The sequence below is a fragment of the Dendropsophus ebraccatus genome, chromosome 2, assembly GCF_027789765.1.
Source record: "Dendropsophus ebraccatus isolate aDenEbr1 chromosome 2, aDenEbr1.pat, whole genome shotgun sequence".
Classification (NCBI taxonomy): Eukaryota; Metazoa; Chordata; class Amphibia; order Anura; family Hylidae; genus Dendropsophus; species Dendropsophus ebraccatus.
The window spans coordinates 5,101,755-5,111,349 of record NC_091455.1 but is presented as its reverse complement, the minus strand read 5'-3'; the positions used below and the strand labels follow the sequence as shown (position 1 = coordinate 5,111,349).

General features: G+C 49.6%; 1 long non-coding RNA gene across 1 annotated transcript; it reads right to left on the bottom strand.

Annotated features, from left to right (window-relative positions):
• Nucleotides 1–382: 382 nt before the first annotated feature.
• On the bottom strand, nucleotides 383–8,332 carry LOC138782937 (uncharacterized). Its single transcript, XR_011361598.1, has 4 exons — nucleotides 8,309–8,332; nucleotides 2,646–4,615; nucleotides 1,472–1,607; nucleotides 383–1,097 (listed from the first exon to the last, which is right to left on the bottom strand). It is a non-coding gene; the product is annotated as an uncharacterized lncRNA (long non-coding RNA).
• Between the last annotated feature and the right edge of the window lie 1,263 nt (nucleotides 8,333–9,595).

Here is a 9,595-nt window from a genome sequence, read left to right as displayed (position 1 = left end):
TCACTTTTATATTTGAGTGCCGCCTCGTTCGACTATTTATATATATAATCTATGGTGTTTCCTGGAAGACAAGGCATTATCTTTTAATAAGACATCCCAACGAATCTACGATGTAGCCCAAAGTAAGTCACCCCAACCCCGAAAGTAAGGCCGTCCACCACTACCCGCCGGCGCTCACCCCTCTCCTTCCTGTGCCGTTCACCCCTCTGTCTCAACGTGCTTGTGTGGTTTGAAAAAAGACACCTCTGAAAACAAGAAAGGGTGCCTCATTGGGAACAAAAATTAATATAAGGCACTGACTAATTTTCGGGGGAAACATGGTAGATCGTCAGGCCTCAGTAGTGCAGCAGATCTGAGCACAGAAGGAAGACGCTACAATGTGTTATTTTTATATGTTTATTGCTTATTGCTATTGGGATTATTTATGGATAATAGTTCAGATACAGCGGCTCCTGTCCATCATGTAAGGTGGAGGATTATAGAGGAGGCTCCTGGTATATATAATCACCTCCTGTCCATCATGTAAGGTGGAGGATTATAGAGGAGTCTCCTGGTATATATAATCACCTCCTGTCCATCATGTAAGGTGGAGGATTATAGAGGAGGCTCCTGGTATATATAATCACCCCCTGTCCATCATGTAAGGTGGAGGATTATAGAGGAGGCTCCTGGTATATATAATCACCTCCTGTCCATCATGTAAGGTGGAGGATTATAGAGGAGGCTCCTGGTATATATAATCACCTCCTGTCCATCATGTAAGGTGGAGGATTATAGAGGAGGCTCCTGGTATATATAATCACCTCCTGTCCATCATGTAAGGTGGAGGATTATAGAGGAGGCTCCTGGTATATATAATCACCTCCTGTCCATCATGTAAGGTGGAGGATTATAGAGGAGGCTCCTGGTATATATAATCACCTCCTGTCCATCATGTAAGGGGGAGGATTATAGAGGAGGCTCCTGGTATATATAATCACCTCCTGTCCATCATGTAAGGTGGAGGATTATAATCGGCTCCGGTGACTCTGGGGCTTTATAGTTGCAGTGCTCGTCCAGCAGATCGTTGTAGCAGGTGATGTTCCCAAAGGGTTTTCCTGAGAAAGTGAAAAATTCTCATTACTGTGATGTTTTCTAGGGTCACCCTTAATACCAGGACACCACCTTCCCCCCATGTCATTGCCCAGGCCATCTGTAATACTGTTATACATCACATTATTCAGCAAAAATGAAAGGCCTACAGTCTCACTTTCTTCCCCACTGCCATCCACTGCCTGCTGCTAAGGGAATCCTGTCTCTAGAAGCAGAGAGATCAAGACAGAACACAGGAAGCCTTGATTTACCTAGGAAGAGGGTGGCTGGTTACCAAATGCTGCACTGAGACTGGCCGAAAATCAGCCTATAAGTGCGGGTACAGGCGTCCCCCGGAGGAGAGAGAACGGACAAGATCTGTGCACTAGAGGGCGCTCACCTCTGATCAGGGTCACCGCTCTGGGGAGGGGCTCATATTCTTCCATGGACGTCTTCTCCATCCTGAAGCTCCTCAGGGAGGTGATAGTGAAGCTGCGGAGCTGACGTCATCTCTCTCCACATCCATGCTGGGAAACCTGCGGAGAGGAGACAATGAATGGGATTGGAGCTTTGGGGGTAACATTAGGGGTTGGAGGATTACAGAGGGTCAGAAACCGGAAATCCCCCAGACTCTTTTTCCATGTTGTGACATCTCCAGGTCGCTGTATCAGAGTCACTCATCAAGTCCAGCAAAGTGTAGAGACTCGGCACTACGTGGGGAGCATAGGAAGGAAGTGGTTGGAATTTGGTGACCTGGTGCGGATTAGATTCGGTTGTATTCCGGCCTTGTATCTTGGCAATGAATGTTCCTATTTATGGTTATTATTCGGGGACGGTGAGGGGTATTATGGGACTGTGTGGCATCATTTCTCAGGCAGTGACTGGCAGGATTAGCACTGTATGGCGGATTATCTGATATTATTTGTACAGTTTATCCCTCACACCTCAGTCTGCAGAAACAGGGACACCTGCATTATAAGTGGTGTCCCTGCTCCAGGATTAATCTGATTCAGCTTATAATAGAATTAGATGGAGGAACCGAGTGATTCCTTCTGTAATGAGTTTTGTAGGGTCCATTCCTCTTCCCCCCTGACAGATCCATCATTATATATCCTGTTACTGAGGAGACACTGACAGAACCAGATGGGAAATATCAGATGGGAAATCTTAGAGGAAGTAAAGTAATCCAGAAGGCCCGGACAGTCACCCCGGCAGGTCACATTTACCATCAGGTCAGGGATTCTGTTATTAGGATCTTATACCCTCCTGTTCTCACCTGTGACTGTCAGGCTCTTATTACCCCCATCACCCCCCATCATTATCTGCCCCCCAGAGCTGCACTCCCCTGTGACTGATGTGACTGTCAGGCTCTTATTACCCCCATCACCCCCCAACATTATCTGCCCCCAGAGCTGCGCTCCCCTGTGACTGATGTGACTGTCAGGCTCTTATTACCCCCATCACTTCCATCATTATCTGCCCCCAGAGCTGCACTCTCCTGTGACTGATGTGACTGTCAGGCTCTTATTACCCCATCACCCCCCATCATTATTTGCCCCCAGAGCTGCGCTCACCTGTCAGTCCCCGCGGTACAGATGACGTCTCGCTCTCCGCTCTTTTCTTTATACACAGATGTCACATTACTGGATCCAGGTGAAAGTTTCCGCGCTCTTTGTTCTTTATTCCGGGGTCGGGAGAAGCTCATCCCCGACATTTCCTGCTGTCACCTCCCAGGAGAGAGAACCCTGCCGGCTCCTGCTGCTGTTATCAGATCTCATGTGTCCCCTGCCGACTACTGCTGCTGTTATCAGATCTCATGTGCCCCCTGCCGGCTCCTGCTGCTGTTATCAGATCTCATGTGCCCCCTGCCGGCTCCTGCTGCTGTTATCAGATCTCATGTGCCCCCTGACGGCTCCTGCTGCTGTTATCAGATCTCATGTGTCCCCTGCCGGCTACTGCTGCTGCTATCAGATCTCATGTGCCCCCTGCCGGCTACTGCTGCTGTTATCAGATCTCATGTGCCCCCTGCCGGCTACTGCTGCTGTTATCAGATCTCATGTGCCCCCTGCCGGCTACTGCTGCTATCAGATCTCATGTGCACCGCAGTGCAGATTATTGTTCCCTGTTATCAGGCTGGGGAGGAGGTGATTGAAGGAGTTTATGGAAAGAGCTGTGGAGGAGACTGAACAAGCAGGGATAAGGCGGCTATGCTGGGGATAAGCTGCGGGTGGGAGTGGTGAGGCTATACTGGGAGATTAGGTATAGAGGCTGGGATGGTGCAGGGTCTGTGGAGGAGAGGAGGAGGGTAGTGCCCCCAAAAGAACTAAAAACCCCACTGCCTTTAGTTTATAGGGAAATACAGAAACCATTACAGGACAATCACTTTTTTTCTGTCCAAAATATTAAAAACAGTAAAGAGAATGTCTGTATCAGGACCTTATGTGTATATTGAGGAACCAGTGGGTGTAGTTTTGGGGGTGGGGGGCGTTTGGGTTGGGGAGTGATATTTTTCCTTCAGGTCTCCGGGCGTCCAGTGATGACTCCCTGTAAGACTCTGTGCACACTGTGTTCAGTCATTCCCTTGCGGTATACGTCAGGACGGCTTCCCGGCACATGCCGCCAACAGGAAGCCCCAGGTGTGATGGACAGTGTGGCGGCTTCTGCAAGGGGAATGGAGCCCTATGGAGATGTTAGGTGCATGTGCCCAGAGCTTTATCCACTGTATACACAGATAGGGGGGGATTTATTAAGACCAGCGTACAATATTAGGCCCCGTCCGCATTCAATAGAAGGTCCATGCCTCTCAGTAAAGTCAGCCGGCCTTGCGTCGGGTCCAACAGGTGTAGATTTGTATCATGATTTACGCCTGAGTGATGTAGGGGAGGTCATGCCTTCTCCCCTCCTTGACGCACCGCCCCTCCCCGGCCGCCCATTGGGTGAGCAGGGCATACAGCAGACGTACGCCATTTGTACAAGGTTCATAAATGTCCCCCTTTGGGTTTGAACACAGTGGGGGAATTTATCAAAGGGTGTAAAATTTAGACTGGTGCAAACTGCCCACAGCAACCAATCACAGCTCACCTCCCACAGCAACCAATCACAGCTCACCTCCCACAGCAACCAATCACAGCTCAGCTTCCAGCTCTGGTAAAAGGAAAGCTGAGCTGGGATTGGTTGCTGTGGCCAGTTTGCACCAGTCTAAATTTTACACCCTTTGATAAATCTCCCCCAGTGTGTACAGAGTCATTTATCAGCGGCCACCTCCTCCCCCTCTTCCTCTACAATTGTTTCATTTTCTTGTTATGTCAACGTTTCCTCCTCCTCCTCCTATGCTAACGTTTCCTCCTTGGACATCACTAACGTGTCCTGCTCCTCCTCCTCCACTAATATTTCCTGGTCCTCCTCCTCCTCCTCCACTAACATTTCCCCCTCCCCCGATTCCGCTAATGTCTCCTTTACCACTCATGTCTGCCTACTGTATGTAACAGTCTCTTGCTCTCTGCGGTCTCACTGGTCCTGGCGTTGCTGGCACTGGGCAGGCGTCCTGGCAAGGAAACAAACAGGCGATCAATCCGATGAGGATGTTACATGACTGTGACCACATATTACAGAGTAAGGGTATGTTTACATCTCGATTTTGGCCGCACGTCGGGCTACATGGCTGCATCCTTTTTTCACTGATTTCTGCTGTGTAGCCCGACATGCGGCCAAAAACAAGATGTGAACATACCCTTAGAAACTACCAATAAGGCAGGAGAGCCCTGACCACAAGAGCTTACAATCTGTGAGGTAATAGCAATCGCAAAGTCTTGAATACAATACTGGGGGGTTTAGATAATAGACAGATGGCAGATGCCATTGTAATGACTGGCACAGGGTGGAGATGTCGGTGTAGAGGAGAGATGTAAATCGTAGCACCAGGAATAATGTAGGAGGAGGAGGAGGACAGAGTAATGTAGGAGGAGGAGGAGGACAGAGTAATGTAGGAGGAGGAAGAGGACAGAGTAATGTAGGAGGAGGAGGAGGACAGAGTAATGTAGGAGGAGGAAGAGGACAGAGTAATGTAGGAGGTGGAGGACAGAGTAATGTAGGAGGAGGAGGAGGACAGAGTAATGGAGGAGGAGGAGGAGGACAGAGTAATGGAGGAGGAGGAGGAGGACAGAGTAATGTAGGAGGAGGAGGAGGACAGAGTAATGTAGGAGGAGGAGGACAGAGTAATGAAGGAGGAGGAGGAGGAGGACAGAGTAATGTAGGAGGAGGAGGAGGACAGAGTAATGGAGGAGGAGGAGGAGGAGGACAGAGTAATGGAGGAGGAGGAGGAGGAGGACAGAGTAATGGAGGAGGAGGACAGAGTAATGTAGGAGGAGGAGGACAGAGTAATGTAGGAGGAGGAGGAGGACAGAGTAATGTAGGAGGAGGAGGACAGAGTAATGGAGGAGGAGGAGGAGGAGGAGGACAGAGTAATGGAGGAGGAGGAGGACAGAGTAATGGAGGAGGAGGAGGACAAAGTAATGGAGGAGGAGGACAGAGTAATGGAGGAGGAGGAGGACAGAGTAATGGAGAAGGAGGAGGAGGACAGAGTAATGTAGGAGGAGGAGGAGGAGGACAGAGTAATGGAAGAGGAGGAGGAGGACAGAGTAATGGAGGAGGAGGAGGACAGAGTAATGGAGGAGGAGGAGGAGGAGGACAGAGTAATGGAGGAGGAGGACAGAGTAATGGAGGAGGAGGAGGACAGAGTAATGGAGGAGGAGGAGGAGGACAGAGTAATGGAGGAGGAGGAGGAGGAGGAGGACAGAGTAATGGAAGAGGAGGAGGAGGACAGAGTAATGGAGGAGGAGGAGGAGGACAGAGTAATGGAGGAGGAGGAGGAGGACAGAGTAATGGAGGAGGAGGACAGAGTAATGTAGGAGGAGGACAGAGTAATGTAGGAGGAGGAGGACAGAGTAATGTAAAAGGAGGAGGAGGACAGAGTAATGTAGGAGGAGGAGGAGGAGGAGGACAGAGTAATGTAGGAGGAGGACAGAGTAATGTAGGAGGAGGAGAGGACAGAGTAATGTAGGAGGAGGACAGAGTAATGTAGGAGGAGGACAGAGTAATGTAGGAGGAGGAGGACAGAGTAATGTAGGAGGAGGAGGAGGAGGACAGAGTAATGTAGGAGGAGGAGGAGGACAGAGTAATGTAGGAGGAGGAGGAGGAGGACAGAGTAATGTAGGAGGAGGACAGAGTAATGTAGGAGGAGGACAGAGTAATGTAGGAGGAGGACAGAGTAATGTAGGAGGAGGAGGAGGACAGAGTAATGTAGGAGGAGGACAGAGTAATGTAGGAGGAGGACAGAGTAATGTAGGAGGAGGACAGAGTAATGTAGGAGGAGGAGGAGGAGGACAGAGTAATGTAGGAGGAGGACAGAGTAATGTAGGAGGAGGAGGACAGAGTAATGTAGGAGGAGGAGGAGGAGGACAGAGTAATGTAGGAGGAGGAGGAGGAGGACAGAGTAATGGAGGAGGAGGACAGAGTAATGTAGGAGGAGGACAGAGTAATGGAGGAGGAGGAGGACAGAGTAATGGAGGAGGAGGACAGAGTAATGGAGGAGGAGGAGGACAGAGTAATGGAGGAGGAGGAGGACAGAGTAATGGAGGAGGAGGAGGACAGAGTAATGGAGGAGGAGGACAGAGTAATGGAGGAGGAGGAGGAGGACAGAGTAATGGAGGAGGAGGAGGACAGAGTAATGGAGGAGGAGGAGGACAGAGTAATGGAGGAGGAGGAGGACAGAGTAATGGAGGAGGAGGACAGAGTAATGTAGGAGGAGGACAGAGTAATGTAGGAGGAGGAGGAGGAGGAGGAGGACAGAGTAATGTAGGAGGAGGACAGAGTAATGTAGGAGGAGGACAGAGTAATGTAGGAGGAGGAGGACAGAGTAATGTAGGAGGAGGAGGAGGACAGAGTAATGGAGGAGGAGGAGGACAGAGTAATGGAGGAGGAGGACAGAGTAATGGAGGAGGAGGAGGACAGAGTAATGTAGGAGGAGGAGGACAGAGTAATGTAGGAGGAGGAGGAGGACAGAGTAATGTAGGAGGAGGACAGAGTAATGGAGGAGGAGGAGGAGGACAGAGTAATGGAGGAGGAGGACAGAGTAATGGAGGAGGAGGACAGAGTAATGGAGGAGGAGGAGGACAGAGTAATGGAGGAGGAGGACAGAGTAATGGAGGAGGAGGACAGATTAATGGAGGAGGAGGAGGAGGACAGAGTAATGGAGGAGGAGGAGGACAGAGTAATGGAGGAGGAGGAGGAGGAGGAGGACAGAGTAATGGAGGAGGAGGAGGACAGAGTAATGTAGGAGGAGGACAGAGTAATGTAGGAGGAGGACAGAGTAATGTAGGAGGAGGAGGAGGACAGAGTAATGTAGGAGGAGGACAGGTCTAGAAGGAGTACAGAATAATCTAGATGATAGAGGCAAGGTATAAGGGGAGGAGTACAGTAATGTAAAAGGGCACAACATAAGGGTTTTTAGGGGTCATACAGAGAATAATCTATACATAACAGGGTGGGAGGCTAAAGATAAATCATATATTCACCTGCTGCCCATCCCTCTCCTGTGCCATTACGTTGGTGCCTGTCCCTGCTGCCCATCCCTCCCCTGTGCCATTACCTTGGTGCCTGTCCCTGCTGCACCCTGCTCTCAGCCAATCAGTGGCAGCAGCAGAGCCCCGCCCCCATCAGTGATTGGCTGAGGGAGTAGGAAGTGCAGATTAGTGCTCACCTTACAGAATAATCAATTAATAACAATGGAGAATCTGCAGCAAATAATCTAATATATATATATATATATATATATATATATATATATAATGTTACACCAGCCTGGGGTAAGTCAGAGCCATAACCTGAATGGGGCAGCAGGGCAGATGCATGACTCCCGCTCCATTCAGAGTTCCTGTGGTCGGGGGTCCCATGTTCTGACCATTGGGGGTCCCAGCAGTCAGTCCCCCATGGATCGGACAGTTATCATCTCACCAGTGGATCGGTGATAATTGCAGCAGGTTGGAGTTTCCCCTCCTACAGAGTAACCAGGACATATGGTCCCCAGAGGCCGGCAGCCAGAGCTGGACACACGTCCCTGGAGACGGACGGCAGCTGATGTGCTTGTAGTATAATCCTCACCCTGCATACATGATGGAGCGCCCCCTATAGTCAGTGACTAGTCCCTGCAGAGAGTTCTCATATAGAGGAGTGGACTCACCTAAGAAGGGTCCTGCAGCCGCTGTGTCTGGCGCAGTCTCAGTGCTGAGTATTTATACCTTATTACGCTCCGGTGCCCCCTCCCGCCCTCACATTGTGGTTTTCCAGTGAATTCACAACCTGAGGTGAGATTTTCCTCAGAACAGATCAAAACCAACGTCGTCCATCTGGTGCGGAGATCGTCTTATTGGGACATCATTAACCCTTCATCATCCTTACACCGTTATGGGAAATCTTGGGCTTACGACATATCTGACATCTGTATCAGGTTATTCCAGGTCACAGGGGCAAATCCAGGACTGAGACCCGGAGGGGCAATAAGATGGAGGCGCACAATGCCCATTACTGAGGCCAAGTCCCCGACCCCTTCATAGATCTGTAACCAAACCATCAAGACAAGAAGCCAATAACAGCAGAACATGGAGACGCTTATCCCAGGGTCAGGACAGGCGGATGCTGTAACCCGGGGTTGCTGGGTGGTGTTAGCAGTGGGCTTGGTGTGGTGGTATAAACTAGGCACTCGTCACGGTGGCCGGGAGTGGTGATGCCCAACCCCTGGGTATACAAGCACTGTACCTTGTAGAAGGTATAACCAGATGTGTAACTGCAATGGGCAGTAATGAGCACAGAGTCCGGCACCTAAACACGTATAACACTTTACTCCTGATGAACAACACAGAACATTTTGCTTGGGTGCTTGCAGTAAAGATAGTAAGAAAAAAAAGGGTTGATCCCAGGTAACGCTTACCTCACCTTTTGGGTTTAGCACTGCATAACTTGTAGAGGAAAGTCTGTCATAAAGAAAATCTTTAAGCTGTGGCTCCTAACAAGGGCCCTGGCCCTGGGCCAGGCCCAGTTATAGACTGAGTATTACTGCCATTCTGTCACCATACTTTTACAGACTGACAATATTGTGCACCTAACCAATAAAGTTTAATTAAAAGGGGGAAAAGTTAGGAAACGCTTTTTCTTGTACCTTTACTTGTGGATATAACTGACAATTACAAGCTATATCCCAGTATGTGTAAGTTTTTTTTAGAGACCAGTTTGTGCATTTAGGAGGCTTGCATACTGAAAACCCCCATAAGTGGCCCAATTTTGAAAACTACACACCTTAATCTAGTAGTACAACAAGCATTTTGACCCTAGAGGTGCTTGAGAAAAGTATTCACCATTAGGCCATGTTCACACAACAGAATAAGATCGCTGGTCTCAGGGAGACCAGCCAAACGATAACACTGCCGGCTGCGGGTTAAAGCGCTCAATGTAGTGAAATCTTAGGTGCATT